The sequence below is a fragment of the Harpia harpyja genome, chromosome 14, assembly GCF_026419915.1.
Source record: "Harpia harpyja isolate bHarHar1 chromosome 14, bHarHar1 primary haplotype, whole genome shotgun sequence".
NCBI lineage: Eukaryota > Metazoa > Chordata > Aves > Accipitriformes > Accipitridae > Harpia > Harpia harpyja.
In genome coordinates, this window is record NC_068953.1 from 20,888,222 (window position 1) to 20,903,804 (window position 15,583).

General features: G+C 39.0%; 2 long non-coding RNA genes across 6 annotated transcripts in view; one reads left to right on the plus strand and one right to left on the minus strand.

The window, feature by feature from the left end:
• Window positions 1-14,416, minus strand: part of LOC128151178 (uncharacterized) — a 36,511-nt gene extending 22,095 nt beyond the window's left edge. Inside the window, exon 1 of the long non-coding RNA XR_008238293.1 lies at window positions 14,305-14,416. This is a non-coding gene — a long non-coding RNA (uncharacterized LOC128151178). The remainder of the gene's footprint in view (window positions 1-14,304) is intronic.
• The window catches only part of LOC128151177 (uncharacterized), a 76,677-nt gene continuing 75,416 nt past the window's right edge, over window positions 14,323-15,583 (plus strand). Inside the window, exon 1 of one of the 5 annotated variants that reach the window (XR_008238290.1) lies at window positions 14,323-14,468. This is a non-coding gene — a long non-coding RNA (uncharacterized LOC128151177). The remainder of the gene's footprint in view (window positions 14,469-15,583) is intronic. The other 4 variants (XR_008238291.1, XR_008238292.1, XR_008238288.1 and 1 more) reach the window with 4 other exon arrangements.

A 15,583-nucleotide genomic window follows, 5' to 3' on the forward strand; every position in this document is an offset into this window, starting at 1 on the left:
TAAAGGAGTAAAAACCAAACTATATGACCTCCTTCCACCCCTTGGTTCTGGGTGCTAAGGAACAGGACCAATTTTGTCCTGGAAGAGCCAAGATTGCTGGAGCAGAACCTGTTTTGCCCAGTCGTACAAAACGCATCAAACCATCCTCTCCAGTGACAGTCAACTGCAACAGCAGTTCCAGGCTCTCCTTCCTTAAACATTTGGCCTGACAAAAGTATGATGATTTCTTAAGGTTAGTCTTGTGCCAAAATCTAAGCAAATAAAAACATACCCTGACCAAAACACTGCAGCTCTATAGTTTTTCTTTAGAACCTGTAACTATATTCTGCAACCATTTAAAAAGTAGATTAGACTCAGACTTCATAGAATATCCTACCTGTTTCTTTGTTGCCCTGCTCATATTGGTGTAAATCCATAGGATTCAACCTAGTTTTACTGGGTATAAATATTATTATGCTCATCTGAAACTTGGGAGACTGAGGCTCAAATGCTTTCTTCTACCAGCCTTCAGTTCTGTGAATCACTTAGTCTCTTTGACAAAAAACTTCTGTAACCTGAGCTGATGGACCTCAAGAGTGAAGGTGGACATGAGCTCTACCACCTCGTGTTTAGTTTCTTTTTCTGGCAAGGTTTTCCCTTTCCAACATGTCAGCGGGATTTCATAGTGCCTGTAATCCCATATATCTTCGTGGTAGACTGTGTCAGGAAATTTCATGATAGCAGCCTTGCACGTTTTGTTGACCATAACATCATAGCAGGGCAAGCAAACTAGAGGGAAACTGCTGGTGCAGCCACAAAGAGCCAGAAACTGTCCCATAGATAGCTGTAAGGAAACTCCAAGAACTAACCATTAGAGACAGACTTTTCTTTCCCTTATCTACAGGTTGCTGCTGCACAGCAGTGTAAATACAGTCTCTGGGCTTCACCTTCCAAAACGTGAACTGGGAGTAACAGTTCTCCCCTATGGCACTCACTTGTGAAAAAAAAATTAATTGTAAAGTTTGAAATCTCTGGACAGCACGGGTCACACACTTTAGATGGATGTAACGCCTGGAGTCCTCTGTAGTGTCTCACGCGATAAAGCAAGAGCTCAGCATTGGCTTAAAGACCTACTCCAGTACACAGCAAGAGGCATAGTCAGTGTTACACATAATCAAGGGAAAACAGTAAAGTGTATTTACATAAAACATTTCTACACAACCATCAGGTTTATGAAAGAAAATTAATAGGAAGTCAGCAATTTCTACTTAGGAAAGACAAAGATATGATTTTTCCTCATTTGTTGGAAGGGTATATTCTGCTGACTAGCATGGCACAAAGTTACGAACAACATAGGATGCGTATCGCTCAGGTTCTTTTCATTAGCCTTTTAGATCAAAAGCACTCTTACAAAAGGTGTCCTGAGCCTGAAGTAAGGACAAGTCTCTTGACTGAATACAGCATGTGTCAACCTGGACACCCTTTGACCCACCAGGTTATTTCTACTTCTGGCACTAAGAATTCCAGAGAGGATACCTCATCTGTGTCTTTTCCTTTTAATGGAAAGTTGGAGCTATATCTAACATCAGAAGTAATTACTCACTGTATCAATAATTGTGAAGGGTGGTATGCAGATCACAGATGGCCTGTGGGGAACAGCAGGCATAGACAGAATGGTCCAGGTGCTATTTGATGTTGGTAGAAGTTAGAGCCATCTTCCAGCTTGGCACAAGAGACTTTTTTAAGATTACAGGAGTGCAAAGGTGAGCTTTCATATGCTCCTGCACATGACCCGTGCTTTCTAAAACCCACCTGTATCTCAGGCTCTAGCCAAAAATCTGAAGTGCTATGGGCTGTTACCTTTTTTCCCCCCACACAGGCTTTTCTGACAAGTATTTTTCCAAAGGTAAATGCATTTAACAACTTTCCAGTGGAAACTAATTTTTCTATAGTTCAAAAGAAAAGTAAATGTCCATTTTTTTCCAGTGTTTTGAGTGGGAACTTTGTTTCAGGTGCAGTGGTCAAAACAGGATTCTCTTCTTTCACTGAAGAATGCCAGATTATTATTTTTTTCCTCTTTTGTCCTTCCCTATTCTTCTTTCGAACACATTTTTTGAAGGAAAAAAAAAGATCAGACGAAAGACATTTTTTCCCCCCTTGAGATAAAAAAAAAGGTACCAGAACTCCTTACTTCTTAAAAGAAGTCCACAAGATGAACTTAAATACGTGAGGTTTTTGTTCGTCTGTGTAAAGACTCAGTCTATGGAAGTTGCACTGAAAACCTGCCAAAGAACCTTCTAAGACTGAAAAATCAGGTTCACTGATCACTTCCTTTTAAGTGTATCTGGCAACCAGTACTATTTTTATGACTTGGACAGAAAACTGATTTCTATGTAGCCTACAGCTATTAGGCATTTAAAATCCTCTAGTATGAGATTGCCTGCTATGAGGTAGAGCTGCTTCTGACCACAGTAACGAAAATCTCTTTTGAGCCACTGGATTCTTAGAACCTCAAGTAGCTCAACTTGAGACTGCAGCATCAATGAGCTCCAACTTGTTTCGACTGAGGAATTTTACATGGAAGTTTACAAAATGATGTACTGAAAACTTAAGTGGGTAATTAACAAACTCACAAATAATAACAATAATAGGCTAATAGCTTACTTGTGTGTCAGTGGGATTTAAACATAATAAAGAACTGTGCCGAAATTTTATACTCTCATGGGAAGCCAGACTGAACCATGACTACAGGTACCACAACTGGGATATGTAGCAGAGTGGAAGTGGCCCGATTCCTTTTGCAGTAATGAAGAAGTGATTTCATTAGAGGGCAACATGGTTCATTAACATCTATCATTATGTATTAATACAGACTAATATAGTCAGAAGGTTTTTTTCTTCCTCTTTCCCTCAATGCATGGAAAAGTATGGTCTGAACTGTGGTAACCATCTTGGTGATCAGTGCTTGGTCTGAATGCCAATATATAGTCAATCCCAGAAGTGAAAACACTGTGGGCATATCCAAATTACTGCCTCTATCCTTGCACTGACTTTCCATGCATGTCAGCAGAACTTCTGGGGGCTTCTTAGAGCTACGGTAAGTCTCTAGGGTCTTTTCCCCAAGAGATCTGTAGAAGAATTCTGCCTTTCTAGGCACAGGGAGAATCATGGGAAGGTAGCGGAAGTCTATTCACAATTCTAGTGATGTAGCCTGTTTCTCCATCACTCAAAGAGAATCAGAACTGGATTTCTTATTTATAGCCAGACCAGCTTGTCAAGCCCCCTAGACTAGACAAAAAACTCCCATAAACTGTGATGAGAATAAGGAATAAGGGGTGAGGAACTTACAGATAAGAGTATTAATAACTCCAGCAAAGACAACTATGTATGCAGCTGCAGCAAGAATACCTAGGCAGGGATTAGGAAAGAATTAAAAACATAGTTTCCATAGGTGAGTTCAGGAGGATTTATGTGGTCATCTAGTCTACACCATCTAGTAAAGACCCAAACTGGAACTGATCTAGGATGAGTGCCTCCTCCTGCAAAATGCTTTGCCCAGGACTTTGCAGCTTGTTGCAATGTTCTCTTGGCTTCTGACTGCAAATACAGTAGCTCTTGGAGTGCCATCACTAGTAAGGTGAGCAGGATTTACTATGCCTTAAAGTAATTACACGCAGCTTCAAATTCAATGAGTTCAGCGGCAATGAAACTCCAACAAAGTATCGTATTTACAGGAACACGTGTTCATGCAGTGCAATGCTGCAGTCAGAACTGTGAAAATATGTTTTCTAATGTGTGCGGGGAATTAATTTTCATGAAAAGGGAGTGTAGTCCCACTGAATTTCCCCACACAATCTGAGTATATGCCATCAAGTACCACTTCTTGAAGAAACCTGTTAGGTTGGTTAGTGCCAAAAAAGCCACTCAGCAAGTAGTGTGACTGTTGCAATTTGTGAGCTGTGCTCACTGTCCTCTAGACTTTGATTTAAGAGCATTATGAAACTGTGTAATTTTGGTGTAGACTTTTTATTCCCATGGTAATTTATGTCTGTATGTAAGCATTTTATTTTATCTGAGCCATGGTGCCGGAGTTATTTTCTGAAGCTTTGATGCCATTGAAATTAAAACCAGAGCTGCAGATAGTACCCATGCTGTTTGTCACAGAGTCAGAGGTTAGAATGCATTTGCTGCTATTTATTGTGGCTCAAAAACTGCAATAGTTACTGCTGCTCTTCTCATCACAGATACAAAAATATTAATAACAGACAACTCGAGTGGCATATAACTGACTTTGTCAGTCACCATCAGCATTATAAAAAACACATTGCACAAGTATCAGCAAATCTCTCCATGCTGCAGTAATCTTACTTGCCTTGGGAAAATTTTAATTAAAAAGATGAATTCCGACCTTAAATATTTTATTATTTAGTCAAACAATTTGAATCTTTATTAATTAAACACTATAAGATGTCTCTGGATTTGCTACATATAGATAGTGTAAAATGTTTAAAAGTACATTGTCCAGTATCAATTTATTTCTAAAATATATCAAAATTTCCTATCTGTGCATAAACAGCTAATCATGTAAAAAGCTAGACTACATATTCTTAACTTAAAAATTGTATCTAACTTTTCTTCCTGTCTACTTGGTGTATCCCTACACTAACCTAGGTCTGAAATGGGCATGAAGCCGTAATGGCATTTTCTGAGATTTTTTTATCAGGAAAACATTTGGCAATGCTTACATTAATAGATTAATAATGGCCACTCACATGAACTCCTCCAAGGGCAGGTCTGCAACATAGTTCAAGGTGGAGTAGCTATGAGTGATGGTAGTTACCAACAGGTGTGTGATATCATGGCCTTCGTCACTCAGACTGCGTGCAGACCTTGCAGACCTCTATGAAGCATCTTAGCTTGTACTAGCTTGAGGGTACACAGCAGAGCAAAACTACTTCAGCGGTCTGCTATGCTCCTTATGGCACAGGAGACTTTACAGTCATCTATAGGTGCAGAAGACCCTCCAGAATTTTAGTTTGGGATTTTAGTTTATTTTCACTGTTTTATTTGAAAGCAAACAGAAGATCATCATGTTTGATTCTATACTGTGTTTCCATGTTTTTGTCCAGTGGATAACTTCCAGTCCTCAACATTTCTTGGAGCATTCCATGCAGGTTTTGGCAAAAGCTGGACTTTTCCTAATCTACAGGATGTCTTTTGTGCCCTGGGTCCTCTACCTGGAGAGAGGCACTAGTGCTTTCACCCAGTGAGATCACATTATGCCTGGGGACCTGTACAAGTTGTGCAACAACTGCATAGCATGGCCCCACAGATGGATAAAGGTTCACAAATCAGAGCTAGGAAACATTGCTCTGGGATATAGCTATGAACAGTTGCCAAGAAAGGAAATAAAATGCAGAGAGAGGTAAGTCAAAAATTTATGGAAGTAGTTTTATAATCCCCATTCTCAGGTGCCTCCACCATCTAGCCCCAGTCTTTTACCCTGCAAAGGTCAGAGCAGAGAGTTTATGCAATAAACTGCAGACAGAAAAAGTAAAGCACACACATCAGAAAATTAATTTGAAAATTAAGAAAAAATGTACACTTTAAAATAATATATAATTAACCCTTTTTAATCACCACTTCACTACCATTTAGAAAAAGGTGATGGAAGTTCAAAAAAATGAGATGCTTTTATTCAACACTAATCAAATTCACATACGCAAATTCTCTTTAATAATTCCCTGATACAGTAGGTATCCAAATTTTAGAATATATCTATGTAATAGTTATCTCAGACTGCAAGTACTGTTGCAAAATTCTGATAAATTCTGGAACAGAATATTATTAGAGGAAGAAAAGTCATTTCATTACTTGCTATGAGTCTGATTATGCATCCTACAATGCAGTTAGAAAATAGAAGTGCTCTTTCCTTTTAAAAAAGAAAATAAAAAGGGCCATCAGACCACTATACTAGATATCCCATTTCTCTAGCAAGAATATACTATCTGCAGCAAATCTGCTTCCAACATAATCTTTTGTTGCTCTTAATTATCTAAAACATCCAAGCCCAAAGCTTCTGCCTTCTCTCCATCATCACAGAGGCATGAGGTATTGAAAATATTCATACGCTTTAACTCCGCTAATATGCAATATCAGACCTCTCTGTTCCATCTGAGAATACTCTATCACATCCTTTGATGGCGAGTACCACAGATGCTATTTACCTATTCTGTGCTCTGTTGTCTTTACACCTAATCTTGACTGAGGTTTCAATAGCAGGATCTTGTAATAAATCTCCCTTCCTGAAGGAAAAAAAGGTGCACCTACAAGCATTCAAGTGAATGACTCTTGATACCAGTCATGAACTTAGATATGTTGCACTGCAACATAAAGAGCTGCTTCTAAGCCTAATAATTTGCCTGTGATGAGCGTTAATGAAAATTTCACTTCAGCTCAATGTACAAATATACATTTACCATACAGCTATCTATGCATGATAATGTAATATTAATGCACCAGGTCAGAGCACAGAATAAATGTTATATCTAAAAGAATTCAGATAAGATTTTTCTTGCAGTTTTTCTAGGCTGCTCAGTCTTTAGTGCTTCTAAGTAAAGATTCTGGGGAAAAGTCAATTGTCTGCACTGACTGCTACCTTTCAATTTCTCATTAAGGCTGTCTACTACATTAAAACTGGGAGTAGATGTCAGTAGACCAGCATGATTACAAAAAAACTTGAATTTTTTTTTTTCCAGGAACCCCTAAGTTTCACATCTTTCTGATCCATCTTAATAGTTCCTATTTTGCTGATGACTCACATATAGCTGTGATTCAAATAGAGCTAAAATGGAAAATATCATTAAAAGCTTTGTATTTTTTTAATTTGCATTTAGTTTCTGAACTGTTTCTGACCTATGATATTTTCATAAATAGACTGAGACTGATAACTGTAACAATCTGCACATTCCTAAGGATAGATCACAAAGAATTTCTTCATTTGGAAAATGCCTAAAACCGATAAGGCTAATTTTGCCTGTATTCTGTCCAACAGCATATGCCCAACCTAACAATACCATGCCATTATACTAACATAGTTTCATTATGCTACCAAATTTGCCACAAACACTAGTATCCAACTTTTCCAAGGTTTTTGTATAGACTTAATGTAATATTTCCACATGCACAACATGCATGGTTACCAACTGATAACAAAACTAGTAGCATTCATTAAGTATTGCTATAAATCTCTCCACTGAAACAGCAATAATATTGCCTTCCAGCAACCACAATAAATGTAATGCTTAATCTCTCTCTGTGATATTGTATAACTCTAGCCTGCAGCTAGACTTCCACTGTAGGTGGTACTGTAGAGGATAAGTCTGCAGTGACAGCACATGATGTGTTCCTCTTTCCCAGTACGCAGAAGTTCATGAGTTTGAAAGACTTTTTTTTTTCCCTCTTTCCAGAGAGAAGCCAGGATTTAGAGGGGAATAAGAAAAGAAAGAGAATGAAAAGGTTTTAAGTGGTACAATACCACTCTTAGTAGGAACCCTATGCATTTTTTTAGATTATATTTCTTTCCCCTCTAAGGATGCATATTTGATCTATGTCCCTTGAAACTTCACCTTATCCTCATCTTTGTGGCCCTTTATAGTTCACTCTTTGCTTTACCCTTCTCCAGCAGAATGAATGATATAACTACCAAAGCACATTTTGTGGGAATTCACAATTTTTTTTAAGCACATCTCTGCAGTGGCTGGTTTTGACCAAGGAAATAACAGACACACACACACACATACAAAAAAAAAAAACCCAAACTTTTTTTCATTAAAGTTTTCAGTGCCAGCTTCCAGATCACAGCAGTCTAGGCAGCGTCAGAACAATATTCAATACTCCTGGGAACACTCATCCACAGAAAACACCTTCCTTTTTTTAAATGTCTGTCCCTTGTCCACCAGTACAGTTCCTGTTTCCCAAATGTTTCCATTTCTCACCATTAGCCATCTAAGCACAACTTTTGCTGCAAGCAGACATGAAAGCAGCTCAGTTTGGTGCATCCCTGTGGCAGGTGGGACTGTCCCATGGGCAGGGATCCACACAGAGGAGCTTCCAGCACCAACGTCTAAACTGCAGATCCAAATTCCGCACAAGGCTATGCAAGATGTCCCCAGTGCTTATCCCTAAAGGAAAGGCCAACTCCTGTAGCGTTTCCCTCCCAGGGTATAAGGTGAGGAGGCAAATGGAGGAGACAGAGCAGGACTGAGCATCCTTGCAGGACAAGGGCCATGCCATTGGGGCAAGCCATGCGGCCACACCACCCAACACCCGTATAAACTCTGCTCTTTGAAAAGCAGCAGCTCTCACCACAGGCTCCTGCTTGCTGCAGACTGAAGCGTGTGTGACAGCCAGCTGAGGACCTGGCTGAGGCCTCTGGCTGGCAGACTGTGCCCTCCCAGAGCAGGGGCTGTCACAGTCACTTGCTCCCCCTCCCCAGCACTCCCCTGAATGTCAGGCTGTAATCCTGCCCTGCTGTTTCGAGCCTCTGAAAGCAAAGCTTCCTACCTTCTGCTTTGCTATTACCATAGGTATGTAGCACAGGGCTGGATTTGACCTAAATTTGATTTATTCATTTTTCCAATGCTTTACAGGGTACTTAAGCCCTAGGTCAGCAAAGCACTTAATCACATGCTTAACCTTAAGCACATGCTTAAGTGCTTAATCAGGGCCTTGTTGCTATATAAAGCACAAAGCTATGAAGCAACTGAGTTGAAAAATTGACACCCCCCCCCATTCTCATTTGCTTACCTTGATATATATTTATAAGCCAAATTATTCACATTAAATGTGTTTAAATATATTCTGGTTTGAAGCCTAATTTAGGAGTTTACAATACAACCTAGACCAATCTGAATATTGGGGTCCCTGTAGGATTTGTGGCTATTAAGAGAATTACACTCCCAGATGCAGAAAGTGATACCCTTTCATAATGTAACTGTTGCCATATATTAATATTCTCTTAATTCTAATGATTGATCTAATAAGAAAAAAAGGATTATCTTTAAAGGTAAACTCAAAATGAGCAATTCACATGCAATACAAAGATACTACTTACAGCAAGATGCACCCATATGCACTCTACAGCTACATATGCAGTTTCAAGATTACTATTTTAAAATGTGTACTGCATCCTTATCTAACTTGTCCAGTAGGTGCAATTATTTGTAGAATTTGTTCTACAGTTCAGCAGGAAATTTCCCTTTTGCTCGAACAGTTCAGATTTGCCTCTGCTGTGATTTTCTTCTGACTAAACATCCTCTGAAACATTTTTTGATGCTTCCCAGAATTACTGGCACTCTGATTACAATATCCTGTTGGATGGATACCATGAAAGCTGCTAGCTTTGGTAACTATATCTAAAATATACAGAATGTCATATAAAGCAGTTTATTGAGGGGAGGGGGCCTGGACTTTAAACCAATAATAATTTTATTTGAACTGGCAATGCTTATCAACACATTTGCTTTTTCATATTACCTTCTTCACTTCTGTTCAACAGGAACATTATACTACACACATTTAATCCGTTATTAATTAGGAATGATTGTGTTCCAAAAGTTTCAGATAGAACCGGTAGGAAACTTTCATATTTATTTTTATTTATAAATTAAATAAAATGCATTTAGAAAAAGCTTCAGCCACACTAAGACACAGTTAATGTAACTACGTCTCAGTTTCTCTGATGAAATCATCAATTCAGCATGAATACAGTAAACCACCTATAAAATATTTCCCACTACTCCAAAGGAGCATATACTCAGCATCCTCCAGAAAATGTGCAGTATCATTTCTCTAAGCTATTTCTATATGACATAACTATACTTGCTCTTCTTCCCCTGGAACATAAGGGAATATGATAGCAGTATCCTAAATAGTCATTCACACTAGAAAAGTTTTCCTCTCCTGACCGCCTTACACCAGTTTAACCAGTTGTTCCAGGCTGCAATTAGCCTCTCCTAAATTTTGGCAAAATCCATTCCACTGCAATCGAATAATTACTTTGTCTCTCTAATCACACATCAGGGAACTATATGAGAAACGGGCATGAAAATGGCCATGTCCTGCCTGTTACAGAGATAAAATCACATGGTCATCACCCAGCCCAGGACCTTATTTCCTTTCTTTGGCTTCTTGCTACACCCATTAACTGGGGCTTCCCAGAGAGGACCACCACTCTTAGCTGTCCTTGAATCAGTATGTCTCAGCAGCTTTGGGGCTTCCTATGACAAATGGTTTATTATCTAGACATGGTCAGAAGAACCATATTCAAATGGAGCAGAAACATGAAGACTGACATGGGAGCACTCTCTTCTGACATGAACCGCTGCTGGGAAGTGGCTCAGGAATGAGGGACCTTCCAAGGGATAGCCATTAGGCCCCTTTTCAGGACCCAGCCCAGAGTCAAGCCCTCAGGTTTCTAGTAGGGGATGAAGTTGGAGGGCTTTTGTTGTCTACCCTGACATTTTCGATACACGCATTTTTATTTTAAAAACAACCCTGAAAATTATTCGAAGCAAATTTGCATTAGTTTCACTCTTACCTTGCCACATCCAGCGCTGTGGAATTACTTCTGTTGTGTAATAGTGTTAAATAAAATCATGCTCTATTCAGGGGCTGGTGAAATCAATGTTTTCTGTTACAGGATTGGTGCATGGTTTATTTCCATCCATTATATTCTCTGCACAGCAATAGCAGGCTCTCAGTTAGGAGATGAACCCCAACCACTTATTAGTTCATGGCTGGAAGCCATCAGCTCCACATTATACAAAATCCCCGATTCATCACTGCCTCTCTCCATCCTCACACCTTTCAACTCACGCATCTGAGGTAAATACAAAGTAAAGCAGTGGGAAATCAGAACCAAAGTTTCTATAGTGAGTTTTACTGCATTTTACTGCCTTCTTTTCATTCTTTCAAATCCATAAAAAAAAAGACCTATTTTCTTGTGGGTTTTTTTCCTTCAAAGATAATAGTACAGACTTCAACAATATCTCTGCCAAAAAGGAAAACTCCTTGAACCTTGACTTTCCGTCCTACTACACATAATGAGACAACTACTTAAACTGCATTTAAAAAGTGCTGAGTAGATGAACTCAATGCCTAATGATGTTACTCAGCTTGTCAGCAGCTGATTGACACTAAAAGTAATAAATTAGAACAGAAAATGATTTTACAAGATCCCTGGGATGACAGACAGGCTAAGTGTAATATCCTCCATTACAGTTGTCACTAGATTTTATACAGTTCAGATCTGAACAGCCTCGGCAGAAAAGTGGAACAATTTCATGAGATAGATCTTCAGATGATGTAGAGTAGCATAAATCCTCTGAAGTTAAAGAAGCTACCCTAATTTATGCCGACAGGGATCTGGCTCTATATCTTTATACATGTTTCTACTCAAGTATTGGAATGAAATAATTTGTTTTCCAATGCAAATCTGGGCAGTGAAAAGCAGAAACCCTGTAAAAGAAGAACACTGAAGGCTGATGTCTTGGCTGTGTGTGTTTCTATTCCCCCCAGCCCCCCCCCTCCCCCTTTTAAAAGGACAGAAAACAGTATTTAGAGCATGGCATCACTGATTTTGTTGGCTGCCTTCATTTCAGGGAATCCCACTGTAAATTCACAGCTCTGCAGAAGCACCTTTTGAATCATTAGCATTCACTGTCAGAATCCTTTGTAACGTGTTAGGATGTGTAAAAGCAAGACAAAAGGCAAGCATGTGGATACTCCACCAAGCTCAAAAAGCCATTATGCCATTATTGTTTGGGGTTAATGAAAAGAAAGAATAAAAATATGTATTTGAGCCCTAGCTACCTGTAAAGTCTAAATCAGTGGTCTGATTTCGTTTGGGTTTTTTTTTTGTTGTTTTTGTAAACTTCCATTCATAAAACTTTTCTTTAGAAGAAAACATAGTCTCTTCATGTACAGTTTATTCCAAGCTCAAGGATGACTGTGGATGATTTTAATTCTGCTTCATTTAATGAGCTCTTCTAATGCAATGATTTTCTCCATGGAAGACCTTAACCACAGTGGCCATTTGCAGCTGATGAATTTTTTTTTTTTTTAATAAATAATTTATAAAGCCATTGCAGACTTATACTTTTACACTGAGAGAAAGGAAAAAGGGGGGGGGGGGGAGAGGATTGCATCTTAAACTCTATTTACAAATTTACCTTGGCAGGCCCTCTTGCTGCCAATAGGAAGCCATGTTGCATATTTAATTTGCTCTTTTGTTACGACGGGGCTTAGGTTAGTTAATTTCAATTTTCGATTTCAAAAGCTATCAAATATGGCTCAGATGAGAAATCAATTTTTCTCAGCTGCCTCTGTTTTTGTGATGGGGAGGTTTCCCATTGGCGAGAGGACAGCCACGTGACACAGCAAGAGATTAGTTCACTAGACCCCGTGTTTCAGCCACCTCAATTACTGGCTGCCTCTTGTAATTTAGCCTTATAACACCTAATTTCAAGATAGAACTCATATTTAATTCATGAAAGCTTCCACAAGAGTAATTGTGAAATAAATTGCCATAGAAAATATCCATTTGTGACTCGTTTTAATTTTGTATGCTACTAGCATGCTATTTGTTCTACTTGTTTAACACTTTAGCACAAACATATTTTATATTGAACTTTATGGACTGCTAATAGGTTATTATTTTTCACTGTTTCCCCTTCACAGAAACACCACTGAATGTCCCTCTCCTTCATGCAGCTCTGGGTCTAGTAACATTGGAATAGATATGCTAAAACACAGAAACTTGTAATCTCCTAATTATTGAATGGATTGTTATGATCTGTTCATAAATTTAAAAGTAGCAGATAAAATCACAAGTGATGGTTTGTAACTGGTAGTTAGATGACAAGGATCATTTAAAGGGCCAAGGAATAAATACAGTTTAATTTCTGTAATGTTTTAAACAAACCCATTCATTACACATATTGATGTTTCATGATAACAGTGGTATATGTGTTTTTAATTCTTTAACCAAAATAAATGTTTCCACTGTATACACACCATTTTGTCCTTTTCCTCCCTGTTGCTATGACAACAAGGTGGGTGAGGCCTCCTCAACTGCCAAACTCAGCTGTCATCCCTTCACCCTAAAAGCCTTATAATTGCTTTTATTTGCATACGACAATTAGGCAGGATGGCTCACAGCAAGAAAACCAACCTTTCTCTCCCCCAGTGCACACAACGCCAGCCTGTAATTTATAAAAGATACACGCCATGTGGTGGAGCACTAAAATAGAGTGATGAGTCCTTTCATCTGATTGTAAGCTATTAACAAAAGAAAACATCCCCTTTCAGGCTGTAAAAAATGCCTATCTGGTGTGAACCTGGAGAAAAAAAAAAGGGGGGGGGGGGGAGGAAAAAGTTTTGCCTCCTCCATGCAAACCCTTCACATTCATTATCACATTGAACTCAGCAAAAGTGTTTGAAAGCAAGAGTTACATTTTGGTGCTTTATGAACAACGGAGCGCCAGCAAAATTGATGACATGGTAAAACTGGATCTAGATTTTTGTTCTTGGATTACCTCACACCCAAAGATGCCAACATGAGATGATAGTTCCTAGCCAGCTTGCTGAAAGTGCTGCAAGAAAAGCATGAGATGGGTCACGATGTCAGACAAGGACAGTTGCATGAGAACCTAGAAGTTCAATACTTTTAATAGCCCTGTCTTCAACAAAGCGCTTAAGCCCATGCTTAAAGTAAAGCACACTTGCTTATATGTTGAACTGATGTTGGGGCCTAAATGCCTGCACAGCTTGTTTATATGAAGAATCAGCATCCACATAAATGTTTTTATGCAAGTTGTTTAACAACATGCTGCTGATTTTAACTTTCATAATTACAAAAGTATCTTTCTTTAAGGAAACCAGTTAAGCAACTCCTCTGCAACAGCCTCTCCTCCTCCTTTCTACTCTCTTCTGGAAGCTCCTCATGCAATATTTGTAATACCTGAGCTGATTAAATACCTCCAACCCTCAAAAATCCCACAAAAGACCCACCTTCCCTCTGACAGATTTTACATTTACAATCTCACTGGTAAAAAGCACAGCATGTTAAATTTAGAATTCAAAAAACAAATTGGATTTAGGGAAAAATATGGGATTTGATACTGGGAAAATGAGGAGGCAATAACAATACAAAAAAGCAATACATTCTCTTGCTGCTGTACAGCTAGCTTGATCTAAAAATAAACCAGCTAATACATTACAATGGCATTACAGCACACACATTTTTAAGCCTCTCTGACTTACCTTCCTCAGAAGGGCATCCCTGTTGAAACTGGGGAAACTACATAAAGGAGTAAAGCAGAACAGATCTAGGCTGGCTTGAACACGGGACTGATCTGTTGTCTCACTGCGGCTACCTCTGTGACCTGATATTAATGAAGAGGACGAGTCAGGAGCACAGCTTCCAGGTATCTCCTTCAACTTTGCCCACCTTATTGCTCCAAACTCTGCTTTAGCACATGAGATATACCCAAACCAGTTTCAATGAGCGTGTGGAACAGGGGGGAGGAAGTTTGGTGGGGAGAGTGGAAAAGAGAACGGGGGGGATGTTTAGGCATGGGACATGCACTGTCAAGTCCTCTCATGCCCTCCTCCCTTCCTCATTAGCTCAGGCACGTACTTGCAAAACACAGCACACAACTTCCAGCAGCACTTCCCAGCTTTTATCGATACAGGGAGCAAGAAAAAGTCAACAGACCACAAGTTTCTCAGTACAAAGCTTGAACAACCAGGAGTTTTTGCCAGTGCCCTGGACTGGCAGCAAGTTCAACTCACAGGTCTGCCACCGACTCACAGGCTGAATCCCAACAAATCACAACTCAGGCTTTAGTTTACGTGGCTGCTCGTACATGACATTGGTACTTTTTTTTTTTCTTCTTTTTTTTTTTAAGTTCTGCAAAGGACAGGAAAGTTAGAATTCATTTGGCATAGGATTTTTTTCCTAGTGCAATTTACTAATATTTTGTCCACTTTGGCTTTACAAGGTCCAAATACCACGTTTATCCATTAAGCATACATACTCCACCCTAACTGGACTCGATCTGTTTGTCTTACATTTCAGTATAGTATATTCCTCTTCTAACTCTGTGTTTCTCTAAGTATTCACCTTACTGTTCTTAGCATCCTGTTCCTATTCCCAATGCTTGAGAAGTATGTTGGAGTCTCAGATTAGATTCTCAAAAACTGCAATATGAAATTTTATTTTTTAGGTAATTTTTGAAATAAGCCCTCTCTCAACCCCATTTCCTACTACTGTTACAAAGTCAGTTGAATTCACCTATTGATTTCAATAGGAGAAATTTGTGCCTCTGTGTTGGAACAATTTTTCATTGCATATTTAATCTCAAAACCATGCTATTGCTGCATTGATCCTTTTAAGTGTCTGAAGCCAAATTCTTTCCTGGGATAAATAAGTACAGAGGCTGCTGTGCCTTTTGACTTCAGACCTGAAATTGGCCCATGATCTTCAAAACAAGATACAAAAAACTTTACTATAAAAGCACATTATGAAAGTAGTATAATG